This window comes from Pristiophorus japonicus, chromosome 15, assembly GCF_044704955.1.
Source record: "Pristiophorus japonicus isolate sPriJap1 chromosome 15, sPriJap1.hap1, whole genome shotgun sequence".
Lineage (NCBI taxonomy): Eukaryota > Metazoa > Chordata > Chondrichthyes > Pristiophoridae > Pristiophorus > Pristiophorus japonicus.
In genome coordinates, this window is record NC_091991.1 from 98,958,288 (window position 1) to 98,971,088 (window position 12,801).

The 12,801-nt window shown below is 43.9% G+C and overlaps 1 pseudogene; it reads right to left on the reverse strand.

Moving 5' to 3' along the window:
* Window positions 1-12,801, reverse strand: part of LOC139280924 (NACHT, LRR and PYD domains-containing protein 3-like) — an 87,502-nt pseudogene that overhangs the window by 13,183 nt on the left and 61,518 nt on the right.

A 12,801-nucleotide genomic window follows, 5' to 3' on the forward strand; every position in this document is an offset into this window, starting at 1 on the left:
CCCAGAGAGTGGTGAACATGTGGAATTCTCTACCACAGAAAGTAGTTGAGGCCAATTCACTAAATATATTCAAAAGGGAGTTAGATGAAGTCCTTACTACTCGGGGGATCAAGGGGTATGGCGAGAAAGCAGGAAGGGGGTACTGAAGTTTCATGTTCAGCCATGAACTCATTGAATGGCGGTGCAGGCTAGAAGGGCTGAATGGCCTGCTCCTGCACCTATTTTCTATGTTTCTATGTAAAATTCTAAAAAGGGCAAAGGTGTGTTAAAAAGATAAGCCTGAAGGCTCTGTGCCTCAATGCGAGGAGTATTCGTAATAAGGTGGACAAATTAACTGCACAGGCAGCAATTAATGAATATGATGTAATTAGCATCACGGAATCATGGCTCCAGGTTTACCAAGGCTTGGAACTCAACATCCAGGTATATTCAACATTCAGGAAGGATAGACAAAAAGGAAATGGAGGTGGGGTAGCATTGCTGGTTCAAGAGGAAATTAACGCAATAGTAAGAAAGGACATTAGCTTGGATGATGTGGAATCTGGAATCTGTATGGGTGGAGCTGCGGAATACCAAAGGGCAGAAAGCGCGAGTGGGAGTTGTGTACAGACCACAAAACAGTAGTAGTGAGGTTGGGGACAGCATCAAACAAGAAATTAGGGATGCATGCAATAAAGTTACAACCAAACTGGTAGCAATACGGTGGAGGAGGATTTCCTGGAGTGTATTAGGGATGGTTTTCCAGACCAATACGTCGAGGAACCAACTAGAGTGGGTAATATGTAATGAGAAAGGATTAATTGGCAATCTTGTTGTGCGAGGCCCCCCTGGGGAAGAGTGATCATAATATGGTAGAATTCTTTTTTAAGATGGAGAGTGATACAGTTAATTCAGAGACTAGGGTCCTGAACTTATGGAAAGGTAACTTCGATGGTAATGATACGTGAATTGGCTAGAATAGATTGGCAAATGATACTTAAAGGGTTGACGGTGGATAGGGCAATGGCAAACATTTAAGAATCACATGGATGAACTTCAACAATTGTACATTCCTGTCTGGAGTAAAAATAAAACGGGGAAGGTGTCTCAACCATCGCTAACAAGGGAAATTAAAGATAGTGATAAATCTAAGGAAGAGGCATATAAATTGGCTAGAAAAAGCAGCAAACCTGAGGACTGGAAGAATTTTAGAATTCAGCAGAGGAGGACAAAGGAGGGGGAAAATAGAGTATGAGAGGAAGCTTCCCAGGAACATAAAAACTGACTGCAAAAGCTTCTATAAATATGTGAAGAGGAAAAGATTAGTGAAGACAAACTTAGGTACCTTGCATCAGATTCAGGTGAATTTATAATGGGGAACAAAGAAATGGCAGACCAGTTGAACAAATACTTTGGTTCTGTCTTCATGAAGGAAGACACAAATAACCTTCCGGAAGTACGAGGGGACCGAGGGTCTCGTGAGAAGAAGGAACTGAAGGATATCCTTATTAGGCGGGAAATTGTATTAGGGAAATTGATGGGATTGAAGGCCGATAAATCCCCGGGGCCTGATTGTCTGCATCCTAGAGTACTTAAGGAAGTGGCCCTAGAAATAGTGGATGCATTGGTGATCATTTTCCAACAGTCTATTGACTCTGGATCAGTTCCTATGGACTGGCGGGTAGCTAATGTAACACCACTTTTTAAAAAAGGAGGGAGAGAGAAAACGGGTAATTATAGACCGGTTAGCCTGACATCAGTCGTGGGGAAAATGTTGGAATCAATTATTAAAGATGAAATAACTGCGCATTTGGAAAGCAGTGACAGGATTGATCCAAGTCAACATGGATTTATGAAAGGGAAATCAAGCTTGACAAATCTTCTGGAATTTTTTGAGGATGTAACAAGTAGAGTGGATAAGGGAGAACCAGTGGATGTGGTGTATTTGGACATTCAAAAGGCTTTTGAAAAGGTCCCACACAAGAGATTGGTGTGCAAAATTAAAGCACATGGTATTGGGGGTAATGTACTGACGTGGATAGAGAACTGGTTGGCAGACAGCAAGCAGAGAGTCGGGATAAACGTGTCCTTTTCAGAATGGCAGGCAGTGACTAGTGGAGTGCCGCAGGGTTCAGTGCTGGGACCCCAACTATTTACAATATACATTAATGATTTGGATGAAAGAATTGAGTGTAATATCTCCAAGTTTGCAGATGACACTAAACTGGGTGGCAGTGTGAGCTGTGAGGAGGTCGCCAAGAGGCTGCAGGGTGACTTGGACAGGTTAGGTGAGTGGGCAAATGCATGGCAGTTACAGTATAATTTGGATAAATGTGAGGTTATCCACTTTGGGGGCAAAAACGCGAAGGCAGATTATCTGAATGGCGGCAGATTAGGAAAAGGGGAGGTGCAACGAGACCTGGGTGTCATGGTACATCAATCCTTGAAAGTTGGCATGCAGGTACAGCAGGCGGTGAAGAAGGCAAATGGTATGTTGGCCTTCATAGCTAGGGGATTTGAGTATCGGAGCAGGGAGGTCTTACTGCAGTTGTACAGGGCCTTGGTGAGGCCTCACCTGGAATATTGTGTTTAGTTTTGGTCTCCTAATCTGAGGAAGGACGTTCTTGCTATTGAGGGAGTGCAGCGAAGGTTCACCAAACTGATTCCCGGGATGGCTAGACTGACATATGAGGAGAGACTGGATCGATTGGGCCTTTATTCACTCGAGTTCAGAAGGATGAGAGGGGATCTCATAGAAACATAAAATTCTGACTGGACTGGACAGGTTAGATACAGGAAGAATGTTCCCGATGTTGGGGAAGTCCAGAACCAGGGGACAGTGTCTAAGGATAAGGGGTAAGCCATTTAGGACTGAGATGAGGAAAAACTTCTTCACTCTGAGTTGTGAACCTCTGGAATTCCCTACCGCAGAGAGTTGTTGATGCCAGTTCATTGGATATATTCAAGAGGGAGTTAGATATGGCCCTTATGGCTAAAGGGATGAAGGGGTATGGAGAGAAAGCAGGAAAGGTGTACTGATGTGAATGATCAGCCATGATCTTATTGAATGGTGGTGCAGGCTCGAAGGGCCGAATGGCCTACTCCTGCACCTATTTTCTATGTTTCTATGTGATCAGGAAGGCAAATGGAATGTTGGCCTTTATTGCAAGGGGGATAGAGTATAAAAACAGATAAGTCCTGCTGCAACTGTACAGGGTATTGGTGAGGCCACATCTAGAGTGCTACGTACAGTTTTGGTCTCTGCATTTAAGAAAGAATATACTTATATTAGAGGCTGTTCAGAAAAGGTTCACTAGGTTGTTTCCAGAGTGGAGGGGATTAGTAGATCTTGTAGGTTGGGCCTGTACTCATTGGAGTTCAGAATAATGAGGTATGATCTTATCGAAACATGTAAGATAATGAGGGGACTCGACAAGGTGGATTCAGAGGATATTTCCACATAGGGAAAACTAAAACTAGGGGACATCATTTCAGAATAAGCAGCCGCCCATTTAGAACTGAGATGAGGAGGAATTTCTTCACTGAGGGTTGTAAATCTGTGGAATTCTCTGCCCCAGAGAGCTGTGGAGGCTGGGTCATTGAATATATTTAAAAGCAGAGATAGATAGATTTTTAGCAATAAGGGAATAAAGAGTAATGGGGAGTGGGCAGGGAAGTGGAGCCGAGTCCATGATCAGATCAGCCATGATCTTATGAAATGGTGGAGCAGGCTCCTGGGGCCAGGTGGCCTACTGCTGCTCCTATTTCCTATGTTCTTATAGTTGATTGGTGTTTGTGACTGGAAGGCTTATATTTAAAAAAATGACTTGAATGTTAGGGGTATGATTAAGAAGTTTGCAGATGACACTAAAATAGGCTGTGTGGTTGATAATGAAGAAGAAAGCTGCGGACTGCAGGAAGATCTCAATATACTGGTCCGGTGGGCAGAACAGTGGGAATTGGAATTTAATCCGGGTAAGTGAGATAATGCATTTGGGGAGGTCGAACAAGGCAAGGTTCGACCCATTAAATGGTTTGACACTGAAAAGTGTCGAGGAACAAAGGGACCTTGGAGTGCGGGTCCATAGATCTCTGAAGGAAGCAGGCCAGGTAGATCAGATGGTTAAGGCATATTGAATACTTGCTTTTATTAGTCGAGGCATAAAATACAAGAGAAAGGAGGTTATGCATGATCTGTATAAAACACTGGTTAGGCCACAGCTGGAGTAGTGTGTGCAGTTCTGGTCACATTACAGGAAATTGCATTGGAAAGGATGCAGAGGAGTTTTACAAAATATTGCCTGGACTGGAGAATTTTGGCTATGAGGAAAGATTGGGGTTGCTGGGTCTGTTTTCTTTGGAACAGAGGAGACCGAGAGGAGATCTGATTGAAGTGTATATGAGGGGCCTGGATAGAGTGGATAGGAAGGACCTGTTTCCCTTGGCAGAGGGGTCAAGAACCATGGGACATAGATTTAAAATAATTGCGGGGGATGTTTAGAGGAGATAAAAGGGAAATTTCTTCACCTAGAGGATGGTGGGGGTCTGGAACTCACTGCCTGAAAGGGTGGTAGAGGCAGGAACCTGCACCACATTTAAAGGATACTTGGATGTGCACTTAAAATGCTGTAACCTACAGGGCTACGGACCGAGAGCTGGAAAGTGGGATTAGGCTGGATAGCGCTTGGTCGGCCGGCCCGGATACGATGGGCTGAAATGGCCTCCTTCCATGCTGTAAATTTCTATGATTCTCTCCTCGAGCGGGGCCTCACACACGGGTAGATTATGGGAAATTCCCGGGTTCACTGCCCCGGTTTACCCAGCAGCCACCCGCTGTTTGAGACCCCCCCAAATCTGACCGGTGTGTGTCTGTTCTCTGGGGCTAATACCCCACAATCCATTAGATCGGAGTCTTTGCGCCAGTACAATTAAACTCTCCAATGCCACTCAAGTGTCGGTCTGGATTACCACCACAGAGATTCGAATGCTGGGAGAAGAGACTGTTTCAGTGACCTGTATTTACTGTTCCGATAAAGACTAGAAAATCCCTACTTGATCACAAGGATCAATTTTAGACACTCCAGTCCTTAGGCAATTACTAACCGAGCCTCTTGTTATTGGTCATTTGTGTTGAATTAGCTTCTCTCTGGTTTAATTTCATCACGGAATACCACAATCCACATCTACAATTCGCCCAACAGTTAGAGACAAATAAAGAGAGTTACCTCAACACCCGGTATTTGTGAAGTACGGGTCCCAGCCGCTGGAGTCCTTCACCCTGAATGTTGCAGTTCTGTAGATCGAGATGTTTTATTGTATCACAGAGTCCAATGACATGAGAGAGGACTGCACAATCGGGGTCAGTCCCAATGTAAATGTAAGGGTTTCCACAGATCCCACTGTGTCCCGAGCCAGTCCATTATTCTGAGACTCAAACAGGTAGTGGAATGTGTTCAGGAGGTTCCTTTTACCAGTTTCACTCTGTGTTCCCAATCTGTCCTTCAAACTTCTCCTTCACCCAGTCAATCACTCGGCAGGTTGTTTGATGAAGAAATGGACCCAAAAACTCCTTCAGGGGCCGAGCTGAGTGTGGGGAGGAGAGACCAGCAACAAAACGGTGAAATATCTCAAATCGCCCATCTTGCTTGCTGTGGGCTTCACGGAGGAGTTTCCGGATGTCACGGGGATCTGGAGCCAGGAAATGTGCGAGTGCGGCTACAAACTCTTGGATGGTGAGGTGTGGGAATGTGTACACCATGCTCTGGGCAGAATCATCTCTCTCCAAAAGTTCCATCATGAACCCAGATAGGAACTGGGAAGGTTGCAGATTGTACTTGATCAAATCTCCATTTCTAAACACAATCTTCCTCTCGGAGACTCCTGTGAAGGCCATCTCACCGAGCTTCAGTAACACATCACGGGGGCTTTCAATCTCTCGGCTGTGGTTTTTCAGAATGTTGTAGATATAGTAGGAATATAGTTGGGTGATGGTCCTCGGAACTCGCTGATGTTTTCTGTCTCTTTGTGTAAAGAAGGGACCCAGTGACAGACCGAGGATCCAGCAGTAGGAAGGGTTGTAACACATGGTGTACAGGATCTCGTTCTCCTCCAAGTGTTTGAAAACAGCTGCAGCCACCGTCTGATCTTCAAAAAACTTGATGAAATATTCCTTCCGTTCTTCACCAACAAATCCCAGGATTTCAGCACAGACACTGATCTCAGCCTTTTCCAATAAATGTAATGCAGTGGGGCGGCTGGTCACTAGCACTGAACATCCTGGGAGCAGCTTGTCTGTATTAAAGTGTACACAATGTCAGATACTTCACACCAGTCTTCGGGATCTGTGCACCTGTGCTCAGGTTCTGTATGTCTCCGATTGTCAGCAAAATCGATACGGTCCTTGAATTCATCCAAACCATCGAATATAAACAGCAATACCTCTGGGTTCTTCCAGAGCTCTCCCAGAATATTCCCAAAGTAAGGATACTGATCCAGTATCAGATTCCTGAGGTTTATTCTGCAGTTAATAGCGTTCAAATCCCGGAATTTAAAACTGAAAACAAATTGAAAGTGTAGGTATATTTTCCCAGTGGCCCAGTCATAAACAATCTTTTGTCCCAGTGTTGTTTTCCCAATCCCCGGGACTCCGCTCACTACTGCTGAGCTCCCAGAATTGGATTGCCAGGGGACATTCTTCATCATATGCAACAATCTGCCTACCCACGAGAAACTGCTCTGGAACAACTGATCAGTTCGGACTTTTTCCAGTTCTCTCCGGAGATGTTGCTCTCTCCACTCTCCATGGCTTCGACCTCTTGCCAGCAGTTCATGTTCTACAAGTTTCCGATCTCGAACAGTAGAAATGACCGTTAGCTCAGCGTATTGATCAACCAGCGGGAAATTCTTAACCTTCTCCTTTATTATAATAGTGTTGATCCTCAGGGTTTCATTTTGTGCCTGGAGTGTTTCCTTGTGTTTCTGTTGTACATCTTCAATTAGAACAGAGAATGTGGTCCTCAGTGTTAGTTGTATTGACATAAAAGTATGGAGAAGTCTATAAATGTGATATTTTCCCCGATATTTTATACATTCGAGTGTGTCCTGTACTATAGACATCGCATCACAATTCCACACATTATCCTGGTTATATGGCTGTAGAGTTTCTAGTTGGTCAGACTTTGAAACCGTCAGTGCTGCTTACCTTATGCAGAAAAGGGAATTGGATATCAGAAGGGAGAGGGATATACTGTGAATGGCCAGGAGTTCCACTCTTATTATATCAGGCCCTGGGCAGCTTATCTACAGTATTGTGTGTACTGGGATAGAGACAGACTGTAAATGTTCAGAAGTTCACCCTTAACTGAGCTTCTGACCCAATATCCTGGCCATCACCGAGAGTGCCACACTCTACCTCCGTAATATCGCCCATCTCCGCCCCTGCCTCAGCTCATCTGCTGCTAGAGTCCTCACCATTTCCCTTGGTTTCTCCAGATGGGACTATTTCAATGGTCTCCTTTCAGACTCCCAGCTTGCACCCTCCATAAACTTGAACTCAGCCCAAAGCACTGCTGTCCATATCCTAACTTGTACTGATTCCCATTCACCCATCACCTCTCTGCTCGCTGACCGGCATTGGCTCCTGGTCCAGCAACATCTAGATTTAAAAATTCTCATTTGTTTTCAAAACCTTCCATTGTGTCGCCACTCTGTATCTCTGTAACATCCCCCAGCCCTACAACACTCAGATCTGCCCATGCTTAACCTGTCTCACTACTTTTATTGATGTGTATTTGTACTCGGAGATTCCATTGTTCCTCTGCACCACCCAGACTCTCAACTTCCAAGTAATAAATGGCCTCCTTATTCTTCCTTCCCAAATGTAATACCTCACATTTATGTGAAGAAATTCATTCGTCAATTCCCTAAGTTTATTAAAGTCCTCCAGTAATTTGTTGCAGTTCTACTCAACATTGACTTAACCACCTCAACCCCATCACAAACTTAGAAATTGTTTTGAGGATTGATGACAAATCCAAACAACTTTCAATCCAGTTTCCCCAGCCTTTAAACTTCTGATTCCCAGATTCTGACAATCTCTAAACAAATTGCTACACTGAAATATTCTGATTCTCAGATGAAATAAACGGTTTGAAATCGCCATGTCATCACTTGCCTTTCAGGTGACTGGGTACTTCGGATAAGCCTCGTGCGATGTCCATATGACCAAATAGATCAGAACCTGTTTAAATCAATTAACTTTCATGAAATCAGATCTGTGTAATATTACGGTAAAATCTGCATTGTTTGAATCGGAAATTAAATTCAGTGTGTGATTTACCGTACCAAGCTCCTGTATTTCTTTCAGTATTTTGTCCAACTTTGTTACCCCATGGTGCATTTCCACGAAGGATTCCCACATCACCCTTCGGGCCCCGAGAGCCTTTCTCCATCACCAGAGTTAGGAGAAGTTTGGAACTGTCCGCCCGGTTTCCCTTCTCCGTGAGCTCAGTGACTTTCTGTAAAGAATAATAATGAATATATTGAGGAGCGGAGTGAAAGACAAACACTGAGAATAAGAAGGAAAGGATCTGCTCAGTGATGGGATCTCCCAGTTGTTTTGAGCACAGAAAGCAGTCACTGGGCCAGGTACTGATCCATTCTGAACAAGGGCTGAATATTCTACAAATATATTGATTCATTCATTACCAACAAATAATTGTGATGAATCTAAAATAGAAAGCAGAAATATTGTTGAGTGGGTGAGAAATCACTGACAATCTGCAGTAGTTTTAGTGGGATTCGTTTTCGCTGTCCTTCAGTGTCCAACAAGATATTAGATTAGTGATTGACAATATGATACTTTGAGACAATGGTAAGGTAGCTTGCTGGTTATGTTACTAGACTAGCAGACAAGAGTTCCAATCCCACAATGGCATTTTGTGAATTTGATTTCAAATTTGAGTTTGAAACATTTGAAAATAAAAAGCTGGCATCAGTAAAGAAGATTGTCCTAAAGCCTAATGTCCTTTTAAGTCTGGTTGATAAGTGACTTCAGCTCTTCACCAATGTAGTCGCCTCTGAAATGGTCGAGCAAGTCTCTTTAAAGGATATAGCAGAATAAAACCCGGCGGATCAAGTGGCTTTGGCCTCGACATCTGATTGGGACAGGATGATGAAAAATCCAGAATAATTTACCATGCAAGTTCCTCCTCTGTAGCATCTGGGGTCGAGTGACATTTGTCAAACAACAGTGTGACACAGTTGGACTCTCAGAATCATATCTATCCTCCGGCACCATCGCTGGGTATGTTCAGGCCCACCAGAGCTGGGACAAAGTGGTATACAGTTGGGAAGCAGCGGTCCTGGATGTCATCAACATTGACTCCGGACCCATGGCATTAGGCCAAATGTGGACAAGGAGACCTCCTGCTAATTACCATCTACTGCCCTTCCTCAGTTGATGAATCAGTACTCTTCCATGTTGAAAAACACTTGGAGAAAGCACTGCAGTCAGCCAGGCCTGATGGGAGATTTAGTGTCCAGTTCCCAACCAGTTCAATTTACACCATGCGTAAAGAAAAGACTGAATGCACTGGACACAGCAAAGACTACAGGTCCCGCCAACACTTTGGTTGTCGTGTTGAAGACCTGTGCACTGGAATGTGCCAAGCCTCTAGTCTGGTTGTTCCCGAACAGCCACGAAGTCTATGGGCCCCGACAACATCCCGGCTGCAGTGCTGAAGACTTGTGCTCCAGAACTAGCCGCGCCACTCGCCAAGGTGTTCCAGTACAGCTACAACACTGGCATCTATCCGACAATTTGGAGAACTGCCCAGGTATGTCCTGTCCACAAACAGCAGGACAAATCCAACCTGGCCAATTCCTGACCTATCAACCTAATCTCAATCATCTGCAACGTAATGGAAGGCGTTGTCAACATTTCGATCAAGCATCACTTACTCATCAATAAGCTCAATTTGGTGTCCACCAGGAACAATCAGCACCAAAAACAGACCAAAGAGTTGAATTCCGGAGGCAAGGTCAGAGTGACTGACGACATCAAGACAGCATTTGAGCGCGGTATCAAAGAGCACGATGGAGGCAATTCACTCCACTGGTTGGAATAATACATTGTACAAAGGAATAATACCTTCTGGTTGTTGGAGGCCATTCATTGCAACCACAGGACATCGCTGCAGGAATTCATAGAATGGTTACAGCGCAGGAGACCATTCGGCCAGTCGAGCATGTGCCGGCTATCTGCAAGAGCACCTCAACTATTTTCACTCTCCTGCCATCTCTCCCTCGCCCTGGAAATGTTTTCACCAATTCACCTTTGAAAGCCACAATTAAATCTGCCTGCATGATCCTTTAAGAACATAAGAAATAGGAACAGGAGTAGGCCATACGGCCCCTCGAGCCTGCTCCGCCATTCAATAAGATCAGGGCTGATCCGATCATGGACTCAGCTCCACTTTCCCGCCCGCCCCCTTATCGTTTAAGAAACTGTCTATTTTTGTCTTAAATTTATTCAATGTCCCAGCTTCCACAGCTCTCTGAGGCAGCGAATTCCACAGATCCACAACACTCAGAGAAGAAATTTCACCACATCTGTTTTAAATGGGCGGCCCCTTATTCTAAGATTATGCCCTCTCGTTCTAGTCTCCCCCATCAGTGGAAACATCCTCTCTGCATTCACCTTGTCAAGTCCACTCATAATCTTATACGTTTCGATAAGATCACCTCTCATTCTTCTGAATTCCAATGAGTAGAGACCCAATCTACTCAACCTTTCCTCACAAGTCAATCCCATCTCCGGAATCAACTTATCTGAACTGCCTCCAAAGCAAGTATATCCTTTCGTAAATATGGAAACCAAAACTGCACGCAGTATTCCAGGTGTGGCCTCACCAATACCCTGTATAGCTGCAGCAAGACTTCCCTGTTTTTATACTCCATCCCCTTTGCAATAAAGATCAATATTCCATTGGCCTTCCTGATCACTTGCTGTACCTGCAGTCTATCCTTTTGTATTTCATGCACAAGTACCCCCAAGTCCCGCTGTACTGCAGCTCTTTGCAATTTTTAAATTCTTATTTAAATAATAATTTGCTCTTTGATTTTTTTTTTCTGCCAAAGTGCATGACCTCACTTTCCAACATTATACACCATCTGCCAAATTTTTGCCCACTCACTTAGCCTGTCAATGTCCTTTTGCAGATATTGTGTGTCCTCCTTACACATTACTTTTCCTCCCATCTTTGTATCGTCAGCAAACTTGGCTAGGTTACAGTCAGTCGCTTCTTCCAAGTCGTTAATATAGACTGTAAATAGTTGGGATCCCCGCACTGATCCCTGCGGCACCCCACTAGTTACTTGTTGCCAACCAGAGAATGAACCATTTATCCCGACTCTCTGTTTTCTGTTAGTTAGCGAATCCCCCATCCATGCTAATATATTACCCCCAACCCCGTGAACTTTAATCTTGTGCAGTAACCTTTTATGTGACACCATGTCAAATGCCTTCTGGAAGTCCAAATACACCACATCTACTAGTTCCCCTTTATCCACCCTGTTCATTACATCCTCAAAGAATTCCAGCAAATTTGTCAAACATGACTTCCCCTTTATAAATCCATGCTGAATCTGCCTGACTGAATTTTGCATTTCCAAATGTCCTGCTACTGCTTCGTTAATACTGGACTCCAACATTTTCCAACCACAGATATTAAACTAACTGGTCTATAGTTTCCCGCTTTTTGTCTGCCTCCTTTTTTAAATATGGGCGTTACATTTGCAGTTTTCCAATCTGCTGGGACCTACCCAGAATCCAGGGAATTTTGGTAAATTACAACCAATGCATTCACAATCCCTGCTGCTCCTTCTCTTAAGAACCTAGGATGCAAACCATCCAGGGGATTTATCTGCCTTTAATCCCATTATCTTATTGAATACCACCTCCAGCTACGTAAAAAAGTTTTTCATGTCACCATTGGTTCTTCTGCCCATCACCTTAAATCTGTGTCCTCTGGTCTCGACCCTTCTGCCAATGGGAACAGTTTCTCACTATCTATTCTGTCGAGTGCCCTCGTGATTTTGAACACCTCTCTCAAATATCTCCTCTCAACCTTCTCTGCTCTGAGGAGACAACACCAGCTTCTCCAGTCTATCCACGTAACTGAAGTCTCTCATCCCTGGAATCCATCATGTGCCTCTCTAAGGCTTTCACATCCTTCCTAAAGTGCAGTTGCCAAGAATTGGGCACAATGGGAAACATCCTCTCTGCATTTACCTTGTCAAGCCCCCTCAGAATCTTATATGTTTCAATAAGATCACCTCTCAGTCTTCTAAACTCTAATGAGTATAGGCCCAACCTGCTCAACCTTTCTTTATATGACAATCCGTTCATCTCATTTCCTCTGTTTTGTGCAATTTTGTTGATTCCATTATTGGAAGGAAGTAAAAGCAATGGAAAAAATGCTGTTTATAATCACTTGGATGTTATCAGGGATTGGAGATGCTGTTAAAGAGAGGGATTTGAGAACTTTAGGCGCATTCCATCAGAAGTGAACAGATTAAGTGAAGAAATGCTGCAAGTCTTCAAATAATTAGTTACTGAGTTTCCAGAGGGCACAAATTAAGGCTAATTTGAAACATTCAGGGTAAATTTAACGAACCAACTTTACGCACGAGGTGCTCACAATACATTTGGAACTATTTTGGAAGCAAGTCGGCATTTTATTTAAATCAAAAATATTTCTATTGCTGCGTGGATAAAAATGAATTCTCGAGTATGGAGTGAACAGAATATTGGGCCTGGAC